The sequence below is a fragment of the Callithrix jacchus genome, chromosome 7 (assembly GCF_049354715.1).
Source record: "Callithrix jacchus isolate 240 chromosome 7, calJac240_pri, whole genome shotgun sequence".
In the NCBI taxonomy this organism is placed as follows: Eukaryota; Metazoa; Chordata; class Mammalia; order Primates; family Cebidae; genus Callithrix; species Callithrix jacchus.
The window spans coordinates 74,959,468-74,984,658 of NC_133508.1; the positions used below are offsets into that span (position 1 = coordinate 74,959,468).

Consider the following 25,191-nt stretch of genomic DNA (forward strand, 5'->3'; position numbering starts at 1 on the left):
TAGTCCCCCCTTACCTGTGGTTTCACTCTGTTATTTCAGTTACCTGTGGTCAATCACAGCCTGAAAACAGGTAAGTAGAGTACAATAAGATATTCTGAGAGAGAAGAGAGATATAACTTTTATTACAGTATATTGCTATAATCATTCTATTTTATTAGTTATTGTTGTTAATCTCTTACTGTGCCTGATTCATAAATTCAACTTTGTCATAGGTATATATGTATAGGAAAACACATAGTGTATCTAGGAGTTCCGCTGTATCTGTGGTTTCAGGATCCACCGGGGGTCTTGGAATGTGCCCCTGTGGATACGGGGGAACTACTGTAATTACAGAACATCCCAAGAAAATTCATAAGTGAATATTTAATTCCAGTGTAGAACAAGACCAGGGTAAAGCTTAAAGAGAGTCACCTGCTTCCTCCCTCAACTCTTAGTGTTGCCTTGAGAGTTATTCAAGGGTTTTAGAAGTTTGACCTCTCTGGATAGAGAGGGAAGCATTAGCAAAAGGAGCTTGTGAGGCTAACATTTCATCTGTGTGAAAAGCCCTCATGGTTACACACATTATTTTGTTTGAAACCCTCATAACTCTTGAGGTAAACTAGGGTCAGAATCATGGTGATGATTCCTGTTTTTCAGATTTGGAAACAGAGGCCAGGTTTCCTGAGATCATTAGTGATCAGGCTTAGTGATCAGCAGAACCAGGACCAGAACTGAGTGCCTGCTCCCCTACACCAAGACTGCCTGCCCAGGGTTTGTTAATATCTTCAGGTTTTTCTTGATGGATGATCACTGGCCTAACCTCAATTTCAACAATGATCTTTTACTAAAAAAGGCTTCCCCAGAGCATAAGCAGACCCATGGGGTCATTCAGAGGAAGATTCTGCTGACAATGATCAAGCACCCACAGAGGGTCAGCACCAGGCGGAGTCTGTTCACAGATACTTAACACTCACCACTATTCTGTGAAGTGCTTGTTGTTATGCCCAACTTACAGATGGGGTTGGAGACGCTGGGGAACCTTACCCAAAGTTATGCAAAAGTAAAGAGACAAAGCCAGGATTCAGGGCCAGTTTACATTTTTCCTCACACCCATCCAAGTTTCTCTGCACTCCAGAAAGAAAGCTAGACATTATCCTAAGAAATGCTTATTTACATATTAAAAAATAGATTTTGCAACTACAGTAAAATCTTTTTTTATTTTCAGGAACACGTGCGCTTTATTGAATACCATTGTAGAAAGTGTGTGAGGATAAAGGGCTGATACAGGACTCAACTGGGGGGCAGGGTGAGGAATGGAAGGTGGAGTACATGGGAAACAGTCACAGGCAGAGCCCCTGGCCTGGTTGATTCTCCTTGATCTATCGATAGACTTGCAAGATCAATACTGGGATGATGATCGGCAGGATGGTCATGATGATGCCCCAAATCAGGGCCCAGATGTTCAGGCATCTGGCGGTGGACACATAGGGCTGGGCCCAGGTCAGGTCACCAACCATCTTCCTGTCCCTAGACTTCATGGAGTAGGCCAACGCTGAAGTCCAGGCAACAGGAGGTCATGAAGAGGGTAAGGGACCAGATGATATGGCTGGGCATGGAGGTCTCACTGCGGATGTGGATCACAGTGGATGTCGGGGGAGCCGGATTGTGGCGTGCCCCCAGCATGTCCACCTCATGCTCCTCCTTCAGCATCTCATTGGTAGGGGGAGGGTCGGTATTGGTAGGAGTGAAGAAGGTTTGAACAGTGTGGTTCATGGTGTCCAGTGAACACCAACTGTGGTCGGGTTGCTGGGATGGTTCTCAGTGGGCCCTCCCTTTCCCCACTAGTTTTGATTTCGCCTACAGTAAAATCTAAACCCTTTCCATGGCACAGGCAGGACCCCCTGCCTATCTTTCCAAGTGCACCTTGTATCCCTTTCTTCATACAGGACACTGTGGTGTCACAAAACTTCTTCCCTTAAGCACTGGGCATTACTTTACTGTCTTCTTGTGGGTAAGTCTGTTTATGTTGCCATAAAGGAATACCTGAGAATGGGTAATTTTAAAGAAAAGTTGTTTATTTGGCTCATGGTTCTGCAGGCTGTGTGAGAACCGTGGCACCATCTGCTTCTGGTGAGGGCCCAGGCTGCTTCCAGTCATGGCGGTGGGTAAAGGGGAGTCGGTGTGTGCAGATCACATGGCGAGAGAGGAAGCAAGAGAGAGGAGGAGGTGCCAGGCTCTTTTCAACAACCCGTTTCACAGGAACTAATAGAGTGAGAACCCACTGACTTCCCCACCTCCTGCCCCTGCAGGGAGGGCACTGAGACATTCATAAGGGATTCGCCCCCATGACCCAAATACCTCCTATTGGGCCCTACCACCAACATTAGGGATCAAACATCAACATAGGGTTTGGGGGGACAAACATCTAAATGACAGCATCTTGGAACTCCCTTTCCTTGAAATATTCATATGGTGGGCTCCTTCTCATCCATTGGTTGTCAACTAACCTATCGCCCTCTCAAAGGGGCTCCCCCCAACCCCATCTACATTGGTGCCTCCATCCCAAATAATCACCTAGCCTATTATCCAATCTTTTATTTTCTTATCTTCTTATCATTATCTGAAATTATCTAATTTTTTTGGTTGTTCCCTGGGTGTTTTCCTTACTGGATTGCAAATTTCTTCTCTATCTTGATACCTGCTATATTTGAGGGCCTAGAGCAGTGCCTAACACACAGCAGGTACCCTGAAAAGATCTGTTGGATAAAAACTGAATGGATGAGATTTTATGCCTTGGGACGGCATTACCCTGATCGCCATCTTGACCAGGGCTATTCTTTAGCAATAAGAGAATTTTTTTTTCCTTTCTTAACAAAACTTATTAAAAGCAGTCTTGGCTTCAAAGCAGATGTTGCTTTACACAGGGTATTTTAATCAAAGCAATGATGTGAAGGTGGAAAGCAGCCTCCACCTTGCTGCCTTACTCTGGTCTGGAAGGAGAGGGAGTCTGTAAATAGGTGTGTGGCCCTCAGAAAGATCCATCCCGCTTTCTGCAATAATGTAAAAAGAAAACTTTCAAATACCACAATTTGCAAATGAAGACCTTTAAAATAATGGGATGGCAGCTCTGGAATGGGATTATTAGGATAATGCGATGTTTAAGTGGACGCTTTTCCTCTCAAGGACCTGCCTGAATTCTGCTGAGCTCATTCCACGAGAGACCTCAGAAAGATCAGTTATGACTTTTATTAAAGTCAAACCAATACCTGTATTCGCAGCCGCCCGGAGGAAATTTCTTTCTGTAACTCTGATTGAAGTTTAATGGGAACTACACAAAGAAAATTTACTTAACCTCCTCACCCATCTCTTCCACGGTGGAAGTCTGTTCATCACGTGCTCTGCTCCCGGGAGACACTATCAAAGACAGCACTTCTCAATTTCATAATATTTTTCAGAGTAAAAGAGGGAAGACAGCTGCAGACCCCAACTACTCCAGAATGCCATGTAGTCAATGTCTGATTTCACTTACAGGAACAATGCACAGACATTTTTCTCAAGGGTGTGCACATTAGTATCTTGCAGATTACAAAATAAAAAGACTACGAACTACTAAGCAATGATGTTACCTGTGTGTGAAAGTACGTGAATACAAAGCACTGGCTAATATGCTTCTGATTTGTTCATATTGCTGGTCAACCTCAGCTCCCAGCCACAGGGCAAGACAGACACCTGCTCTTACACAGAAAATAAAAACTGCGAGTGGCACCTTTTATTCCAGGGAGAACTAGACATTGTATATTAACATCTGTTGTGTACCACTTTATAGGTGGAAAGTATTACACAGAACCCCACGTTTTTCTATAAAATTTACACACATACAAAAAACTGGATTAAAAACGTAGATGTATGATTTCTATAAAATATAAAACAGTGAGTATCTACGTAACCATTAACTAATCTGGGGAATAGGACATTGCCAGCACCCAAAGCCTTCTATGAAGCCATTCATGGTCACCATTGTTTCTTGCCTTCTGACTTTCACTGTAACTCCCTGTTTTCTTTCTTTGATAGTTTTTTCACCTAAGATGCATTCCTAGACAGTATTATTTAGTTTTTACAAAATCAAATGTCATAAAGAATGTACTCCTTTGGGTCTGGCTACTTTTGCTCAACATTTTCATAGTCACCCAATGACTCTTAAAAGAATGTGGAATATGTACTATAGGGATCATTTGATTTGCCATTCGATACTCAGTGGATACATATACTGTGGTTTATTTATAGAGTGTCAACATAGGGTTGGGGTGACAAACATCTAAATGACAGCATCCTGGAACTCCCTTTTCTTGAAATACTTGCATGGATGGCTCCTTCTCATCAATTAGTTGTCAAATTCCCCATTACCCTCTCAAAAGGGCTCCTCCCAACCCCATCTACATTGGTGCCCCCATCCCAAATTATCACCCAGCCTATTATCCAATCTTTTATTTTCTTATCATCTTCTTATCATTATCTGAAATTATCTTACTAATTTTTGGACATTTGCATTTAGGTTGTTTTTAGTTTGAGTCTTCTAGAAACTATCCTGCAGTAATATTCTTGTACCCATATTTTGGCATACATCAGCATGAGTTTCTCTAGAGGCAATTGACTAAATCTGGCCCACTACTTGTATCTGTAAGTAAACTTCATTAGAATATAGTCATTCAAATTTGTTTACATATTGTCTGTGGCTGTTTTTGCACTATTTATGCAGAATTGAGTAGTTGCAGTGGAAAAATTAGGACCTGCAAAGCCGACAATGTTTACTCTCTGGCCCTTTTCAGAAGTTTGCCATCTCCTGCTCTAGGATTTATGCTTATGAGGAAATCATAGGGTTACGGGGTTTGCCTATGTTCAACCTTACTAGATACTGCCAAATTTATTTCAACAAACTTCTTTTTACATTTTTTAGCATTTTATTATGAAAAGATTGTTTCAATGTTTAGTATTGCATATTCAAGACATGTTATTACTGTAAAACTTTAGAAATTCATCAAAAAGGATGAAAAACTACTGATTATTCTAACTACCCTTCATTTCAGACCGTGGCTGAATACATAGTGAAAAACAAGGCTATGGCACATCATACAGTTTTCAACTGTAGTAGAAAATTCTCATCGTCTGATCTGTTTGGTGGGATTGCCAATCCCTTGCTATTTTAATGTACTTTCTGTATTCCAGACGGCTTCTATTACAATTTTATCATATCTATGAGAGTCCTATATTCTGTACTGAGACCTGTGTGAGCCATTATACCCAGCAGCCATTAAGTGGGAAGATGTGCAAGTCTTTAGTCACAAAGGGTTAAACAAACATTATGGGGGCCAGGTGCCTTGGTTCACACCTGTAATCCCAGCACTTTGGGAGGCCGAGGCGGGCAGATCACCTGAGGTCAGGAGTTCAAGTCCAGCCTGGCCAATGTGGTGAAACCCTGTCTCTACTAAAAATACAAAATTAGCCAGCCATGGTGGCAGGGCGCCCGTAATCCTAGCTACTCAGGAGACTGAGGCAGGAGAATCGCTTGAACCCAGGAGGCAGAAGTTGCAATGACTTGAGATCGTTCCATTGCACTCCAGCCTGGGCAAAAAACTCTGTCTCAAAAAAGAAAAAAAAACCAGGCATTATGCATTTTTAGGATGTGAAGCAGAGAGGCTTCCTTGTCTCCTGAGGTTTTCCTCACCATCTTCTAAAGTTTCTCCTCCATCATTGATTATAGCTTCTTCACACTGCAGGGATTCTAACACCAGGTCACTCAGGCTACTTTCAGCTTCTGTGCATTTCACCTCCCCAGCCCCTTTCCTGTAAACCAGTGAAAGAATGCCTGCCGGCAACTATGGCAGAACACTATTCTTAGATGCATTGAAAAGACCTGTGTGTAGTAGTGCTCTTACCAATAAGCACGAATACCACCTTGAGCCCCAGGAAGAGGAACCTCATATAATCACCTGGAGTCCTGGAGGACGGGCACCTGACAGGGCCACCTTGATACCCTTGATAACCACTCCACAAAATACTCTTCTCTGTTCTAAGTGGTCAGCATCTGCTTTTCCACATTTTTTTTTTTTTTTGTGGATGTGAGACCCTGGAAGGCACTGAGCAGAGTGAGGGAGGGCTTGTGTCTTGGCTCATGGGCTGCAAATGTATGCTTAGCATGGAACATTTGCTGAATGTGTTCTGGCTCTGTGAGGGCATTGAACTGCCAACTGCCTCTGGCTCTCAAGGAGGCAAAGTTGGCATGAAGAGTTTGTTTTCTCTCTCATTATAAGAAATTGGAAGATATATAGTCTTGGGTTTGTATGGTGGTTTGACTATCATCAGGAATTCAGACCACCTTCCATCTTTCTCCTCTGCCATCCTAAGCCAAGGAATCCACCTTTAAATTGGAGCTTTAGCCATCAACTCTGCCCTCCAGGTGGCAATTAGAGGGAGGGGAGAGAGGGTCCAAAAGTGTATTCAGCTTCCTTCCCGCTCTTTGAGAGCCTCCAGGAGTTCCACCCAACAACTTCCATTTCCTTCTCTTTGGCCAGGACTTAGGCTGTGGCTCTTCCTAACTATAAAGGGAGGAGGGAGATGTAGTCTTTTTGTTATGTATATTATCACATTGAGTAAAACCAAGAAAGGAAGAACGGGTATTGGATAGGAAAATCAGTCTCTACTACAAGGAGCAATATCCTGGCATCCAGGGCAAGAGAGCAGCTGGGCCTACAAATAGTCAGTGATGTCAGCAAGGGAGGCAGCTTCTCTCTCCCCACCTCCTTTATGGGGGACACATGGTCTTGGCTCATGGGCTGCAAACATATGCTTAGCAAGGTCTCTTGCTTTGTACTCCTCTCCTACAAGCCTACTTTTTCTGCAGCCTGTGGTTTCTGCTCCCTATAACTTCAGCATGAGTGATATATTGCACATAAAACCTACTCCATCCTTGACTGTATATTTCTTTCTTTCTTTCTTTCTTTTTTTGAGATGGAGTTTTGCTCTTGTTACACAGGCTGGAGTGCAATGGCATGATCTCGGCTCACCGCAACCTCCGAACCTCCGCCTCCTGGGTTCAGGCAATTCTCCTGCCTCAGCCTCCTGAGTAGCTGGGACTACAGGCACGCACCACCGTGCCCAGCTAATTTTTTGTATTTTTAGTAGAGACGGGGTTTCACCATGTTGACCAGGATGGTCTTGATCTCTTGACCTCGTGATCCACCTGCCTCGGCCTCCCAAAGTGCTGGGATTACAGGCGTGAGCCACCGCACCCGGCCCAACTGTACATTTCAACTCAAATTCCTATCATTGCCCAGAGGTGCTGACTCTAAATTCTGGAGTCAGGTGGTTTGATTGGTCCATGGCTGGCCTTTGAATAAGTGTCCAGATCTGGTCTAGACATATGTTGGGGAAAGGGAAAGCCAAGAACAAGCAGAATATAGCGTGGACTCTTCGAGTTTGGGCAGGCTTTCCCAAAGGGGCTGTGGGCAAAGCAAGTAATTACGCATTCAAGTCGTATACCTTTTGGTGGCAATGATTGTTAAAGGTTTTATAGTATTCTTCTCAAACTTTGACATGGTGAAAGAGGCACAGTTATTTTAAGGTTGCCAGCCAAAAGTTTACCTGCAGGTTAGTCTGGATTTTAAAGCTGATGAAGCTGAGAAACTTCCATTTAGAGAATAATGAAAAGTTTCTGCTTCTATGGGGAAGTAGGAATTTGGGGTGGGGAGAAGATCTTTCATTTTCTGAGAAAGTCCATTAAGAGAGGCCTCTCAGTCTATGCTCTGAACCACAATACTGTATTGCAGATGTCAGGTCAGTATGTGTGCCTCACTGTTCATAGATAAACATTGAACCAGCCATATTATTCAAATATAGACTGAAATGTTGAATGTTTTGAATAGTACTGTAGATCAGCCACATGATGAGCAAGTTCAGGCCCTTGTAGATTGCTTTTCTAAACATAGATTTTAAAAGGACAATCTATCAGAGTCTTCATTTCTCAGGAGATGCCTGTGTATTTTTTTTCAAGTATATGCTACTGAGATCATGAGCCTATATTCGACAGAAAAGAATGTACATGCCTGATCTTCTCTTCATCACATTGGAAGTGAAAGACTATGAAAGAACTAGAGGAGATTTGAAACAGTATTTGGGAAATATACTGTTGACCATGTGACTGCCAGCCAGGTCACAGGGCCCAGACTCGCCCTGGGAATGAAGGTGGGATATTTACCTACTTTGTACCATGTGACTGCCAGCCAGGTCGCAGGGCCCTGACTCGCCCTGGGAATGAAGGTGGGATATTTACCTACTTTGTAGGAGACAGAGAATCTTACTCTCAATCTCTTAGGAAGAAAATGAGGTGGGCCTCAGATTGGGAGAAAGGAGAATCTCACAGTCTTTCCAGGGCCTGTAGTTTATGGAGAAGGACATGGCCAAAGGAATTTACCATCTGTGGAGGTAAGCTGGCCCAGAAATATGCTATTAGTTCTAGAGTTAGAAAGAAAAATGGCCAGGGATGACTTCTATGGAGGGCATGATTTGATGAACCCTATGAACAGGTGTATCTGATATTCAGTTTTAACTTTTCTTTTGCTAGCCTCAGACTTGCACATCTGCACATGTTTCTACCCATTTCTCCTGTCCTCCAACTCTCTTACTGTGCTGAGTATTCTTTGGGAGAATTAATGGAAGGTTCTGTATCCAGGCTTGGGGCAAAGCAGTAAAGAACAACTAGGAGCAGCATGAAGAAGCACTTACAGAATAGTGAAAGATGACCTGAGAGAAGCCCCCAGTAAGAGGTGACAGTCAATGACTATTATCATTTAAGTATCTTTGAAATATAATTGTCTGTTTAAAACAAAAATAATAATAATGCATTGTGAAGTGTGATGTAGAAATCATGTATGACAAGAGTAGCATGAAAGCTGGGAGAGAAGAAATGGAATTACATTTGTAAGGTTTACATATTACATATGTAGTATACCTTTGAAAGGTAGAATGTGGTAAGTTAAAAATGTATGCTGTAAACTCTAAAGCAACTAGTAATATAACATAACAAAGAGTTACAGTTAACTAAGCCAACAAAGAAAAAATGAAATAATAAAAGCACAATTCATTCAAAAGAAGGAAGACAAAAAAGAAAAAGAGAACAAAGACTATCTGGGATAAATAGAAAAGAAAATAGACGGCAGACTTAAATCAAGTGTATTAATCTGTTTTCATGCCGCTGATAAAGACATACCTGAGACTGGGGTATTCACAAAGGAAAGAGGTATAATGGAGAACTCACAGTTCCATGTGGCTGGGGAAGCCTCACAATCATGGCAAAAGTCAAGGAGGAGCAAGTCACACCTTGCTAGGATGGTGGCAGGCAAAGAGAGCATGTACCAGGGCAACTCCCATTTTTAAAACCACCAGATATCATGAGACTCATTCACTATCATGAGAACAGCTCAAGAAAGACCCATCTCCATAATGCAGTCATCTCCCACCAGGTCCCTCCCACAACATGTAGGAATTATGGGAGCTACAGGATGAGATTTGGGTGGGGACACAGAGCCAAACTATATCACCTAGTAATGTAAATAAAAATACTACATTTATAAGTGGTCGAAACACCCCCAATTAAAAGGCAGAGATTATCTGATTCAATTTAAAAAAAAACAAGACTCAGCTAAATGCTACCTATAAGAAACCCACTTTAGTTATAAAGGTGCAAATAGGTTAAAAGTAAAAGGCTAGAAAAACACACATCATGCTAACCCACAGAAAAAGAAAGTTAGAAAGCCTATGTTAATATCAAAGTAGATTTCAGAGCAGAAAAAATTATCAGGAATAAAGAGCATTATTTCATAATGTTAAAAGGTACAATTTATCAATAATATATAATAATTGTAAATGTTTATGCACCTAATAGAAGAACAACAAAACACACAAAGCAAAAGCTAGTAGAACTTCAAGGAGAAATAGACAAATCTGCAAAATAATCAAAAATTTCAATAATTCTCTCTCAAAAATTGTTAGAACAACAGACAGGAGCACATAAGTGTACAGAAGATTTGAACAGCACTATCAACCAACTTACTGACATAGATAGAACATTCCACCCAGTAACAGAAAAATATATATTTTGTTAACTCTACAGGGAACATTCACCACGATAAACCATTATTATGAACCACAAAACAAGTCTCATACAGTTAAAAGGAGTCAAGTCATCAAATTCTGTTCTCATTTCACAATGAAGTGAAAGATCAATAAGTTGTTAAGAAATTAGTAACAGATATCTGAAAAGTCTCCAAATATTTGCAAGTTACATACATGCTTTTAAATAACCCATAGCTTAAAGAAGCAACAAAAAAGAAAATTAGGAAGAATTTGACCTGAATATAAACAAACATATACCATATCAAAATTGTGAGATTCAACTAAGGCAGTACACACAGAGAAATTCATAACATTAAAATTCTATATTAAAAGAAAAGAATGGTCTCAATCAATGGCCTCAGCTTCCACTTTAAAAAACTAGAAAACAAAGAGCAAATGAGACCCAAAGTAAGCAGAAGAAGAGAAATAATAAAAATCAGCATGGAAATCAATGAAATAGAAAACAGAAAGCAATAAGAAAATCAATTAAACCAAGAGCTGGTTCTGAGACAATTATAAAATGGACAAATCTCTAGCAAGAGACTGATCAAGAAAAAAACAAGATACAACTTTATTATTTATTTTAAAAATGCAATTTAAGTCACAATGAAAAACCTCTACACATCTATTGGAAAGTCTAAAATTAAAAAGACTAACCATACCAAGTATAGGCAAAGACTTGGAACAACTGCTTTTATATGCTGCTGAGGGGAATACAAAATGTAGAACCACTTTAAAAAGAGTCAACAGTTTCTGAAAAGATTAAATATTTACCTACCATATAACCTAGCCTCTACTTGTAGTTACTTAGGGAAAATAAAGGCATATATGTTCATACAAAAACTTGTGCATAAATGTTCACAGTACTTTTATTTGTAATAGTAAAAAACTGGAAACATTTCAAATGTCTATAAAGAGGTAACTGAATAAACACATTTTTGCATGTCAGGCCATTCTTGTATCACCATAAAGATATACCTGAGACTGGGTAATTTACAAAGAAAAGGGGCTTAATTTGCTCATGTTTCTGAGGCTGTACAAACATGGCGCCAACACCTGCTCAGCTTCTGGTGAGGACCTCGGGAAGCTTACAATCATGGTAGAAGGCAAAGCAGGAGCAAGTGCCTTGCACGATGAGATCATGTGCAAGAGAGGGAGCAGAGAGGTGCCACAGACTTTTAAACAACCAGATCTCACAAGAACGCACTCACTATCATGAGGACAATGTGTCTGCTCCCAAGACCTAAACACAGGCCCTACCTCAGATTGGGGATTATGATTCAACATGAGATATAAAAGTAACAAACATCCAAACTATATTTTTCCATTAATGGCCCCTCAAATCTCGTGTCCTTCACACATTGCAAAATACAATTAAGAGGTGACTGAATAAACAAATTTTTGTATATTTATAGAATAGAATACAACTTAGCAATAAAAAGGATACAAGAATATAAATAAATCTCACAATACTTATGTTGAGTGAAAGAATCCAAACAACAAAAAGAGTACATATGATATGATTTCATATGTACTGCCGATAGTACCAATAGTATCCAAAAGTCTTAACTGGTCTCAACATTAAGTCAAAAGTCTCAGGAAGCTTACAATTATGGTGGAAGGCAAAGTAGGAGCAGATACTTTACATGGTGCGATCAGGGGAAAGATGTAGGGAAGATGCCACACACTTTTAAACAACCAAGAGGACAGCATTGAGCCATTCATGAGGGAGGGAACCACACCATGATCCAGATACCTCTTACCAGGCCCCACCTCCAACGTTGAGGATTACATTTCATCATTAGACTTGGAGGGGTCAAACATATAAATTAAATCACCTGGGAATGGGAGGTGGACTAGAAAGACAGAAAGGAAGGGTTACAAAAGGGAATTGGTGACCTTTTGGGCTGTTGGACATGTTCATTTTTTTGATTGTTGTGATGGTTTCACAAGTGTTATACATAGGTCAAAATTTATCAATTATACACTACAAAATGTGCCATTCGTTGGCACATTATTGACATAGTGAGGTATGTCAGTGGTACCTCACTGAAGTTGTTAAATGCACAATGACAGCAGAAAAGAGCAAGCAGATTTTAAGAACCAAAGAGAATCATAAAAATAAAATATAAAAATTGAAACAGAAAACTCAATAGATCAGCATTGTGGTTGACTAGGTATACTTGGAAGGAGAATCTAGGAACTGGAAGAGCAAACTCAGGATAGCATCTGGAATGCATCAGAAATGGTAGATGGAAAAATCAGACAAAGGAATAGATAAAATTTAGATGAGATAAACATATTCTTAGAAAACATAACTTATCAAGAAAAAACAAGATACTCAAATAGTTCTATAATTATTAAAGTTTGAATTAATTTCTCATGAAGAAAAAATCTCCGGGTCCAGAGGTTTTATCAGTGGTTCTGCCAAATATTCAAGGGAACAAATAATTCTAATCTTAAATAAATATTCCAAAATGTCAAAAGAAAGAGAAGTCTCTATCTGCTTCATGAAGTTAGCATAATCATACCAAAGAATGACAAAACCATGTGAGAAGGTACAAAAATCTTAAAGCATTAGCAAGTGATATCCAGCAATGTATATAAATGATAATGCATTTTGACCAAAGTGGGTTGATTTCAGGAATTCAAGGTTGGCTTAACGTAAGGAAAAATATTTTCATATAATTCACAACATTAATACAAAAAGGTCCTTAATACTAAGAAAACCTCTTGTCCTCCTGTTATTAATATTTCTTCTCCAGCTGTCAGATGAACATATAGCTGTATCTTCAGCAGCTACCTTGAACCATGAGGTGACTTTGAGGATTGCAAAGCAGAAAGATAAGAGCCTGAATCTTTGATGACACCAAAGGGCTGCCATAACAGCATTGGACTACTGACCTCCTGACTTCTATGTGAAAGACAAGTAGTATCTTGTCTAAGCCACTGTCATGCTTTTTGAAAATTAAATTAGCAGAACCAAATCCTAATTGACTCTGACACCTCGAGTAGATTAAAGAAAGTGAAGCGGCATCAGGAAGAGCCTCATGGAGCACATGATATTTGAGTTGGAACTTGATGAATGAGTACAGTCTTACCAGATAGCAAGGATTAGAAAGGAGGAAACCACTCTAGAAAAGCAGGGTGGAAAAGTTTAGGTCAGGAAAAAGCAGCTTTTTTAAAGAAAATAACAAGGTGAGTGTAACATGTATATTTCTTGAATATTGTTTCGAACTTAGCCATGGTCTAGGCTGAATTGAACTGGAGAGGAGGGTCACTTTGCAGCTCCATTACATGCAAACCAGCACCTCTGGGAGAAAGCAGTGACCTTTTGCGGGAGCTGTGTGAGTAAACAGATATTAGCCAGGCAGGACGCAACTCAATGAGGGGTGAGTCCTTGACTTCCAGGAAGGTGATTTGAGCTTAAGTTTTTGCCTTATAGCTGAGAATGTGCTTCAGACAAAAGTGACCAGATCAGTCCTTTTCACTGGTGGCTCTGCACAGGTGATCCTAAGCCCTTTGCACTAGTGGAGTGAGTTCCCCAACAATGAAGTTCCTGAGAAAGAAAGATTCTATAGATGAATGGAAAAAAAAAAGTTGTTCATTTGTGTATCTGGTGATTTGGTTGCCAAATATTTTTCCTCAAGAATCAGGAACCTTTACAGGAAGTCAGGCCCTGAGGTACTCAACTGCACAATGGACATGACATTGCAATTTTTCTATGCAGTCAGTCATAGCATAATTATTAACAGAGCCCCCTTTCACTTTCAAAAGTATACAGCTCTGGATAATAAATTTTATGATCAACTTACTTGCTTGTGTAAGGACTTTATAAAGGAATTTGTATATCTTTGCTAATGCTTTCTCTCATTTGGAGAATAAACAAATCATCACTACTCTCCCTTGCCCCTAAATAAATTTGGGGATCAAAGAAAAACTTTGAGAGGATATATTATTTGATTATAGTGTTTCAGACAGAGACACTTAAGATGGATAGGAAAATGCATCTATAACATAATATGACCAGCACTGTTTTGCAAAGAATAGTGTCAAAGTTGTGATAATGGGAAGAATATGAATTTCTCATATGAGACTAGGTTGAGTGATTTTGGAAGAAAAAGTGAAACCTTAAAACAGGAAAATATGATTGCCCTTGGAAATTCAAGAGAAAATTAGCCACGGGCCTCACTTGTGAAGAGAGACTGAATTATAATAGCCCCTGTTCTTTCTTCTTCCCCCACCAAAATAACCAGAGAAGAGAGCCCCAGTCCCTCCATCAGTGACAGCAGGAACCTAGGAGGTGGAGACCTCTCCTCAGACTCTCTTACCAACATTGGCTAAAGTTTAAGGTGCCTGAGTTTTCAAGACACAGACTGAATAGGAATTATAATGGCATTTTTCAGATGGGGAGATTGAAACTCAAAAGATGACTTGCTCCAATTATAGAGTTTATAAATGGCAGAACTGGGAGCTTGAGTTTAGGACATTCCTCCATGAAGAAATAGAATCATTATAGGGACTCCAAGTTCCCTAGAAAAAAACGTGTGGCCTGAGAAATGGCAGAAAGAACTGAGATTTTTAGCCTGAAGATGAAGGAGAAACCCAAGCGACAGGATATGATGGTCTGCCAGATGGGAAAGAAGTTAGACCTGTGTGGGGTGGACCGAGAGAACAAGGCAAGGACTAGTGAAGGGAAGCTAAAAGGAAACATGCCAATTCAGCATACAGGAAAGGAAACTAACATTTCCTGAATATCTATCCATGCCAGGCATTTCACATATATATTCCTGTTTAATTCTCAGACAGAGGGGAAAAAAAACTGTGAAGTAGATATTATCCTCATTTTAAAAATGAGAAACCAGGAGATTTCCAACCTAGGATAATGGCGGAGTAGCTTGTATTACACTGACTCTCCTACTGATAACATTTATCAACTCTGGACAAAATAGAAAAAAAAATGGTTTGAAATTACTGGGAAATTATCCAAATCAGACAGAAACTAGTGGGGATTTGTCCCCCTAAAAGAGGAGAACCACACTGAGTGAGTTCTAATTTATCCAGCTTTCACCTGAGGGCAGTCTCCAGTCTCTGTGGTATGGTGGGGCATTTCAGACAGAGCGGAAGCAAAAAGCTGCAGTGGTATTGGGGAGCCAGATGATGCATACTGGGTCTTCCAGAGCAGTTAGACATTGAAGGCGGAAATCCCATAAAGAATTAAGCCACAGAGGGGAGCCCCCAAATCTGCATATAGATTCCACTCAAATCCTTGACTGACACCTAAACCTTGAATGTGTGGACTGAGACTACAAGAAGCCTCTGGGAAAAACAGTAGCTGGAATCCTAAGGAAAAACAAATAAACTGAAAAAACAAAACAGAACACACAACTGAGCAGAGGATTCAGTAGCTGCCAACAATGGAGGCAGAGTTTAAAGCTTAAATACCAACAAATGAGAGCCTTGATAAGTCCCTCGGGCTTTGCACTGAAATTTCAGAAGGGCCACACCCTGGGATTAAGTACCATATTCCAAAATTAAGGTATTTACCCTGTGACTAAGGGAAAAATTCAAAATAGACTTTCCCTAACAAAGCTTAAAATCAACTCCATAACAGATCAAGGGTATCTGATGGTAAGTTACTTGCCTACTAGAGCAAAATTCAAAATCTTCAAAGCAAGATAACAGAATGCAGAATTACCTATGTATAATGAAAAATTTAATTTCTAGATACACGAACAGACAGAAAAATGTAGCCCAGTGGGGGGGGGGGGAAATCAGTTGATAAAAGCAAAGTGACAAACAAACCTGTGATACTGAAATTAGCAGAAGGGAACTACTATGGTCTGAATGTTTTTGTTCTCCCAAAATTCATGTTAGCACCTAATTATTGATGGGATAGTATTAGAAGATGGGCCTTTGGGGGCAGAATAGATCATGAGGGTAGAACTCTCATAAATAGGATTAGTACTCTTATAAAAGACACTCCATAGCACTAGTTAGCTTCTCCACTATGTATGAACATAGCAAGAAGGCACTGTTTATAAGAAAGCAGATCCCTCACCAGACATTAAATCTGCTGATGCCTTGATCTTGGATTTCCCAGCCTTCATAACTACAAGGAATAAATTTCTGTTGTCTACAAACCACCTAATTGAAGGTATTTTTCTGAGAGCAGTCCAAATGAACTAAGTCAAAAATTTAAAAATAACTGTGATAAATATAATAAAAAAACTATTGGAAAAGATGTATTCATTTTTAATGTGTGAAGAGATGAGGAATTTGAGAAGAAATATGAATACTATAAAAAGAACTAAAAGGAAATTTTAGAAACTGAAAAATACAGTATTTGAAATATAAAAAAATTAGAAAATATTATGGTAGATTGAATAAAGAAGACAGGATCAGTGCACTGGATTATAGATCAATAGAAATTATCCAAGTAGAAGCATGGAAGGAGAGAAGATTGGAAAACAATTAGCAGACCCTCAACAACTTGTGGGACAGTATCAAGTGACTGAGAAAATGAGCAACTGGAGTTCCAGAAAAAGAGGAGCAAAAGAACTATGTCGCAGAAAAAATATTTGAAAAAACATTAGTCAGATATTTTCCAAATTTGATCAAAAAGAAGAAACCCATAGATTCAGAAAACAAAGTACACCTCAAACAAGATAAATACAAAGAAAATAACATGTGACACAGCAAAGTTAAACTCCTAAAAACACAAACAGAAAATACAAAAAACACCCAGATATAGCTGATTTCTCATTAGAAACAATTGAGGCCAAAAGACATACTTAAAATGCTAAAAGAAAAAAGGAAAAACTTGTCAACCTAAAATTCTGAATCAAGTAAAAATACCTTACAAAAATGAAGATAAAATAGGTATTTTCAAATAAATGAAAGACAAGATGATATGTTATCAGGTGACACAATCACAAGAAGTGCTCGTGCTTACTTTGGCATCACATAATACTAAAACTAAAATGATAAAGAGAAGACAAGCATGGCCCTTGCACAAGAATGACATGCAAATTTCTGAAGTATTTTATATTTTAGTCCAGAAGAGAATGAGATCATATATTCAAAGTACAGGAAAAAAAAAAAACAACTGGTAACCAAGAATACTGAACCTGGCAAAGCTGCCCCTCAGAAATGAAGGAGAGTTAAGGACTTTCCCAGACAAACAAAAGCTGAAGGATTTTATCACCACTAGATCTACTTTATAATAAATGCTAAAGGGAGTTCTTCAAGCTGAAAACATAGCAACATGAAAACATTTGAAAGCATAAAACTAACTGATAAAAGTAAAATACATAGTCAAATTCAGGATAGTCTAATACTGTAATGGTGATGTATAAATCACATATATCCATAGTACAAAGGTTAAAAGACAAAATAATTAAAAATAATAATAGCATAACTTGTTAAGGGATACTCAATATAAAATGGTATAAGTTATGACTAAAATACAATGTGAGTGGGAAGAAGCAAGTATAGAGTTTTTTAAATGCAGTCTAAGTTAGTTATCAGCTTCAAATAGCCTGTCATAACTATAAGTGGTTTTATGTAAGCTTCATGGTAGCCACAAAGCAAAAACCTACAATCAGCACACCAGTACAGAAAATCACGTAATCGCAAAGGAAGACAGCAAGACAGGAAGAAGAACCAAAGGCTCTACCAAACAACCAGAAAGCAATTAATGAAATAGCAATAGTTAAGTCCTTGCCTATCAATAATTACATTGAATATAAATGTATTAAATTCTCCAATCAAAAGATGTATTATTGAATGATTAAAAGAAACCCCATGACTCAACTATAGGCTGCCTACAAGAGACTTCACTCACCTGTATGGACGTAATTCACCTTTATAGATTAAAAGTGAAGGCATGAAATAAGATGTTCCATGAAAATGAAAACCAAAATAGGACAGAAGTAGCTATAGCTATATCAGATAAAATAGATGTTTAAAAAGAGACAAAGATATAATGATAAAAGGGTTAATTTATCAAGAGGTTATAACAATTATTAATATATATGCACCCAACATCAGAGCACACAAATATATAAAGCAAATATTCACATATCTGAAGAGAGAAAAAATGCAATACAATATTAGTAGAGAACTTCAATACCCCATTTTCAACAATGAACAATCATCCAGATAGAAAATTTATAAGGAAACACTGGAATTGAACTATATTTTGGACCAAGTGGACCCAATGGACATGTATAGAACATTCCAGTTAACAGCAGCAGGATATACATTCTTCTCAAATACACATTGAATACTCCTCCAGGATAGACCATGTATTAGGCCACCAAACAAGTCCTAACAAATATAAGAATATTGAAATTATGTCAAGTAACTTTTTTAAACACAGTAGCATAAAACTAGAAATTAATAATAGGAGGAATTTCAGTAAATTGACAAATATATGGAAATTGAGCAACATATTTCTGAACAACGAATGGGTGAATGAAGAAGCTAAAGGAAAAATTTGGAATCTTGAAACAAATGAAAATGGAAATATAATATACCAAAACTTCCGGGATGAAGGAAAAGCAGCTCTAAGAGGGAAATTTATAGCAATAAGCACCTACATCTAAAAGGAAGAATGATCTCAAATAAACAACCTAACATTGCATGTCAAGGAACCAGAAAAAGAAAACAAACTAAGCCTAAAATAAGAACAAACTAGGCTGAGTGCAGTGGCTTATGCCTTTAATCCCAGCACTTTGGGATGCAGAGGTGGGCAGATCACCTGAGATCAGGAGTTCAAGACCAGCCTGGCTAACATGGCAAAACCCCATTTCTACTAAAAATACAAAAATTAGCTGGATGTGATGGCACATGCTTGTAATCCAGCTACTCAGGAGGCTAAGGCATGAGAATTGCCTGAATCCGTGATGTGGAGGTTGCAGTGAGCTGAGATGGTGCCACTGCACTCCAGCCTAGTTTGTTCTTATTGTCACCAAGCCTGGGTGACATTCTTGTCTCCAAAAAAAAAAGGCATACAAATGACAACAGGTATATAAGAAAAATGCTGAACATCACTATTATCAAGTAAATGCAAATTAAAACCACAATGAGATATCACCTCACACCTGTTACAATGGCTATTATCAAAAAGATGAAAGATAACAAATGTTGGAAAAGATGTTGAGAAAAGGAAACCCTTGTATACTATTGGTAGAAATGTAAGTCAGTACAGCCATTATGGAAAACAGTATGGAAATTCCTCAAAAAGTTAAAAATAGAGCTACTATATCATCCAGCAATCCTACTATTGGGTATACAGCCAAAGCATATGAAATCAGTATGTCAAAGAAATATCTGCATTTCCATGTTTGTTGCAGCAGTATTTACAATAGCCAAGGCATGGAAAGACCAAAGTGCCCATCAATGATGAAAGGATTTAAAAAATGTGGTATATATACATAATGGAATATTCTTAAATTTTAAAAGACTTCTTAAAAAGAAGAAAATCTTGTTATTTATGACAACATGGATGAGCCTAGAGGATATTATGTTAAGTGAAATAATTCTACTTCAACTTGGCAGCTTAACAAAAAAATAAAAATTTAAAAAAGTGAAATAAGCCATGCACAGAAAGACAAATACCACATAATCTCACTTATATGTGGAATCTAAAAAAGACAAACTCATCAAAGCAGGGATGAGAATAGTGGTTACCAGGGCTTGGGCAGAGGAGGAGGGAGGAAGTGGGGAAACGACGGTCAGAGGATACAAAATTTCAGGTTGGAGAAATAAGCTCAAAAGCTCTATTGTACATCATGGTGACTACATTTAATGGCAATTATTGTATAACTAAAAATTGCTAAGGCAGTAGATTTTAAGTGTTCTCACCATAAAAAATCGGTAAGTCTGAAAGTAAGACATGTTAATTAGCTTGGTTTAACCATTCAAGATTGTATACATATTTCAAAACATCATGTTAGACGCCACAAATATTTATAATTTTAATTTGTCAATTAAAAAAATAAGTAGTTCTAAAAGAAGAAATGCTAAAGGAAATTCTCCATGCTGAAGGGAAATGAGACCATATGGAAATTCAGCACTACAGAAGGGAATAAAGGGCACTAGAAATGATAACTTGGTAGGAAAGTACAAAACAAATTTTTCTTTCTTTTCTTAATTATTTAAACATGAATTGATGGGACTTCTACTTCTAGCCAGTATGGAGGAGCAGGACTGATTTTAATCTCTCATCTGGAACAATTTCTTTTTAAACTGAACAAAATATATGAAACAATGGCTGTGAAAATATTAGGCACCAGGCAATGAAGGACAGTAATCCCTAGATGACAGGAAACATATATAGCCCATTATTGACCTGGTTTACCTCCTGAAGGAAGTTTGCAGACCATGACAAGGAAGGCAGAACAGTGGCAAAGCCTGGCAATATCCTTGAGGCAGCAGAATTGGAGGTCGAGAAAAACAAAGAATCTAGAATCCCCAATGTAGTGTATTTAAAACAAGAGCTGCACACAGCAGAAATCTACAGAAACTTCCCTTGAGTATTCAATAGAATAACCATCAGCACATGCATATGAACAACTGGATTAAAAAAATCACTCAAAGGATTAGAGGAAGCAGTGCTACAACTCACAAGAATAGGAATAGAGTCTATTCCCAATACCCAGAGTAGAATACTTCTTAAGTGTTAGGACCTAAGTGATAGTACTGAGTAGGGTCTTGCCTCAGTAGTGGGAAAAATTAACCCTAGACTAAATGCTGCTGGTCCCTGATAATTGAGCTTAAAGCAAGAACCAAAAGTACAAGCTGTTTCAAAGTAATTTGTATTTCCAAATAAAGCTCAAGAATACTTTTAGGAATATAAAAATAATCAGCACCCAAAAAGGTAAAATTCACGATATATGGCATCCAGTAAAAAAATTATCAGGCTCTCAAAGAACTAGAAAAATAAAACCCATAATGAGGAGAAAAATCAATCAAAACTGACTTAGAAATGACACGAATGATAGAATTAATAGACAAGCATATTAAAAGTTATTATAATTGTATTCTATATGTTCACCAAGCTAGAGAAAAGATTGAACATTAAGGAGAGACATGGAAGATATTAGAAAAATGAAAACTGAACTTCTGGAGAAGAAAACAACTGTGTCTGAGATAAAAAAAATACAATAAATGGGAAATAGCAGATTAGACATTTCAGAGGAAAGGAGTAGTAAACTTGAAGACATAGCAATGGGAACTACCTAAAATAAAGTACACAGAGGAAAAGACTTAACTCACAGAGCAACAATGACAACTTCACGTGGCCAAATATGTGTGAGTGGGTTTCCCAAAAGACAGAGAGGAGAGAAAAGTATTTAAAGAAATAGTGACCAAATGTTTCAAATTTGATAAAAATTATTAGTTCACAGATTCAAAAAGATCAGTGAACACCAAAACCAGGAAATTAAAAAAAAATACAAACACATATGAGAATCAAGTAGCTTTAAATCAGTGACAAAGATAAAATTTGAAAAGTAGAGAAGATACTCTACATACAGGACAATGAAGATAAGGATAGAAGCTTTTTTGCCAGAAACAATGCAAAGTAGAAGATGGTGGCTCAAAATCTTTAAAATTCTGTAAGAAAAAAAATGTCAACCTGGCACTGTTTATTAAGCAAAAATTCTTTTAAAAGTTAAGGCAAAATAAATACTTCTTTAGACATACAGAAGCTGAAAGAGTTAATCATAAGCAGACTGGTGGAATAGAAAATGTAAAGGGAAGTCCTTCAAGTAGCTGGAAAAAAAAAGATAATACCAGATGGAAACCTGGATATATCAGGGGTCAGCAAATTATGGCCCATGAGCCAAATCTGATCTGCTGCCTTTTTTTTGTGAATAAAGTTTTATTAGAACACAGCCATACCTATTCATTTATTCATTGCCCTTGGCTGCTTTCATCCTACAATGACAGAATTAAGTAATTGTAACAGAAACCACATGGTCTAGAGTATTTATTACCTGGCCCCTTACAGAAAACATTTTCTGACCCTTGATCTACACAAAGTATTGAGCACGACAGGACACGATATTACATAAGTAGATTTGTAATAATAATAATGATAATTTCATTTATTATTTAAATATCTTAAAAAATAATCATCTGTTTAAGGCATAATAGCAACATATTATGAGATACATAAAATATGTAGAAGTAAAATGTATGATAACAGTGCCCAAAGACCAGTAAGGAAGAAACTAAAGTATACATGTAAGTGCTTATACTGTATATGAAGTAGTAAATATTACTGCAAGTTAGACTGTGGTAAGTAAAAGATGTATACTATAAACCCAAAGCAACCACTAAAATAATACAACAAAGATTGTGGCTAATAATCCAACAAAGGAGATGAAATGAGACCAATAGAAAACAGTCAGAACAAAAGAAGACAGAGAAGGAAGAAAAGAGGAGCAAAGAACAGGGAGGACAAATATAAAACAAATAGGAAGGTTGTAAATTTAAACACAACCATACCAATAATTACATTAAATATAAATGGCCTAAATATTCCAATTAAAAGGCAGGCTGTCAGATTAGATTTAAAAAGCAATATTCAAATATATGCTACCTTCAAAATCCCATGTGTGTGTGTGTTTTTAAAAACACATAAATAGGTTAAAAATAAAAGGAAACTAAGCTAGCACTAATCAAAAGAAAACCAAAGTGGCTACATCAATATCCAAGTAAAAATTTCAGCACACATACACAAAAAAATTATCAGAGATAAAGATGATCCTTTCATAATTATAAAGGAGTCAATTTATCAAGGGGACATAATGATCTGAAATGTTTATGTGCCTAACAACAGATCTTCAAAACACAGGAAATAAAAGCTAATAGAACCACAGGAGAAATAAATAAATCCACGATTATAGATAGTGCTTTCAAAGACTTAAATCTAAGACCTGAAACCATACAAATTCTAAGACAACATCAGAAAAACTTTTCTAGACATTGGCTTAGGCCAAGACTTCATGACCAAGAAGGCAAAAGCATATGCAACAAAACAAAGATAAATAGTTGGCACTTAATTAAACTAAAAGCTTCTGCACAGCCAAGGAAACAATCAGCAGAGTAAACAGACAACCCACAGGGTGGGAATCTTCACAATCTGTACACCTGACAAAGGACTAATATGCAGAATCTGCAAGGAACTCAAACAAATCAGCAAGAAAAAAAATCCCATCAAAAAGTGGGCTAAGGACATGAAGAGACAATTCTTAAAAGATATACAAATGGCTGACAAACAAGTGAAAAAATACTCAGCATCACTAATGATCAGAGAAATGCAAATCAAAACCAGAATGCAATACCATCTTACTCCTGTAAGAATAGCCACAATCAAAAAACAAAAACAATAATAGATGATGGCATGGATGTGGTGAAAATGGAACATTTTAAAACTGCTGGTGGGAATGAAAACTAGTACAACCACTATGGAAACTAGTACAACCACTATGGAAAATAGTGTGGATATTCCTTAAAGAACTAAAAGTAGATCTATCATTCGATCCAGCAATCCCACTACTGGATATCTGCCCAAAGGAAAAGAAATGATTATTAGAAAAAGATACTTGTACATGCATGTTTATAGCAGCACAATTTGCAATTGCAAAAATATGGAATCAGTGCAAATGCCTATCAGTCAATGAGTGGATAAAGAAAATGTGGTATATATATATACCATGGAATACAACTCAGCCATAAAAAGAAAAAAGATAATGCCATTTGCAGCGACCTGGATGGAGTTGGAGACCATTATGCTAAGTGAAGTAACTCAGGAATGGAAAACCAAATATCATATGTTCTTACTCATAAGTGGAACCTAAGCTATGAGGATGCAAAGTCATAAAAATAATACAGTGGACTGTGGGAACTCAGGGGAAAGGGTGAGGGTGGGGGTGTGGGATAAAAGACTATACATTGGGTACGGTGTACACTGCTCAGTTGATGGGTGCACCATTTAAGAATTTATTCATGTAACCAAACACCACCTATTCTTCAAACACCAATTGAAATTTAACAAAAAGAAAAAGTAATTTATAGAACAAATAGAAATTCAATAAGGACATAGAAGAGTCATGCAGCTCTATTACCCAATTTGATCTATTTGACATTTATAGAACATTCCACCCAACAACAGCAATATACAGATTTTCCCCCGAGTATACACAGAATATTTACTAAGATAGAACATAAAATATGTCTAGGCCATAAAATATGTCTTAATAAATGGAAAATAATTCAAACTATTCAAAGTATATTGTGTCACTATGATGGAATCAGGTTAGAAATCAATAATAGAAAGATATCTAGAATATTCCCAAATATTCAGAAACTATATAACCTAGTTCTAAGTTGAGAAGGTAAATTAGGAAGCATTTGACTTAAATGAAAATAAAAACACAATATTTTAAAATATGGGAGTATAGCTAAAGCAGTATGATATGATTTGGCTCTGTGTCCCCACACAAATTTCATCTTGAATTGTATTCCCATAATGCCCATGTGTTGTGGGAGGGACCTAGTGGGAGATAATTGAATCATGGAGTGGTTTCTCTCATACTGTTTTCATGGTAGTAAATAGGTCTCACAAGATCTGATGGTTTGATAAGTGGAAACCCATTTTACTTGTCTCTGATTCTCTCTCTTGCTGCTGCCATGTAGGATGTCCCTTTCACCTTCCACCATAATTGTGAGGCCTCCCTAGCCATGTGAATCTGTAAGTCCATTAAACCTCTTTCTTCTGTAAATTGCCCAGTCTTGGGTAAGTCTTTATTAGCAGGATGAAAACATACTAATACATAGTACTTACAGGGAAAATTATATTAGAAAAAAGAAACATATCAAATCAAGACTTCAGCTTTCACTCTAAGGAACTAGAAAATGAATATTAAATAAGACCCAAAGGAAGCAGAAAAATGAATAATAAATACCAAAGTAGAAATTAGAAATAAAATTAAAAAAAAATCAATGCATCCAAGAGCAAGCTCTTTGAGA

General features: G+C 37.6%; 1 non-coding gene and 1 pseudogene across 1 annotated transcript; one reads left to right on the plus strand and one right to left on the minus strand.

Annotated features, from left to right (window-relative positions):
* Window positions 1–1,260: 1,260 nt before the first annotated feature.
* Window positions 1,261–1,801, minus strand: LOC144577104 (interferon-induced transmembrane protein 3 pseudogene; annotated as a pseudogene).
* A 15,292-nt stretch (window positions 1,802–17,093) lies between these two features.
* On the plus strand, window positions 17,094–17,201 carry LOC118143383 (U6 spliceosomal RNA). Its single transcript, XR_004727607.1, has one exon. It is a non-coding gene; the product is annotated as a U6 spliceosomal RNA (small nuclear RNA).
* Window positions 17,202–25,191: the final 7,990 nt, after the last annotated feature.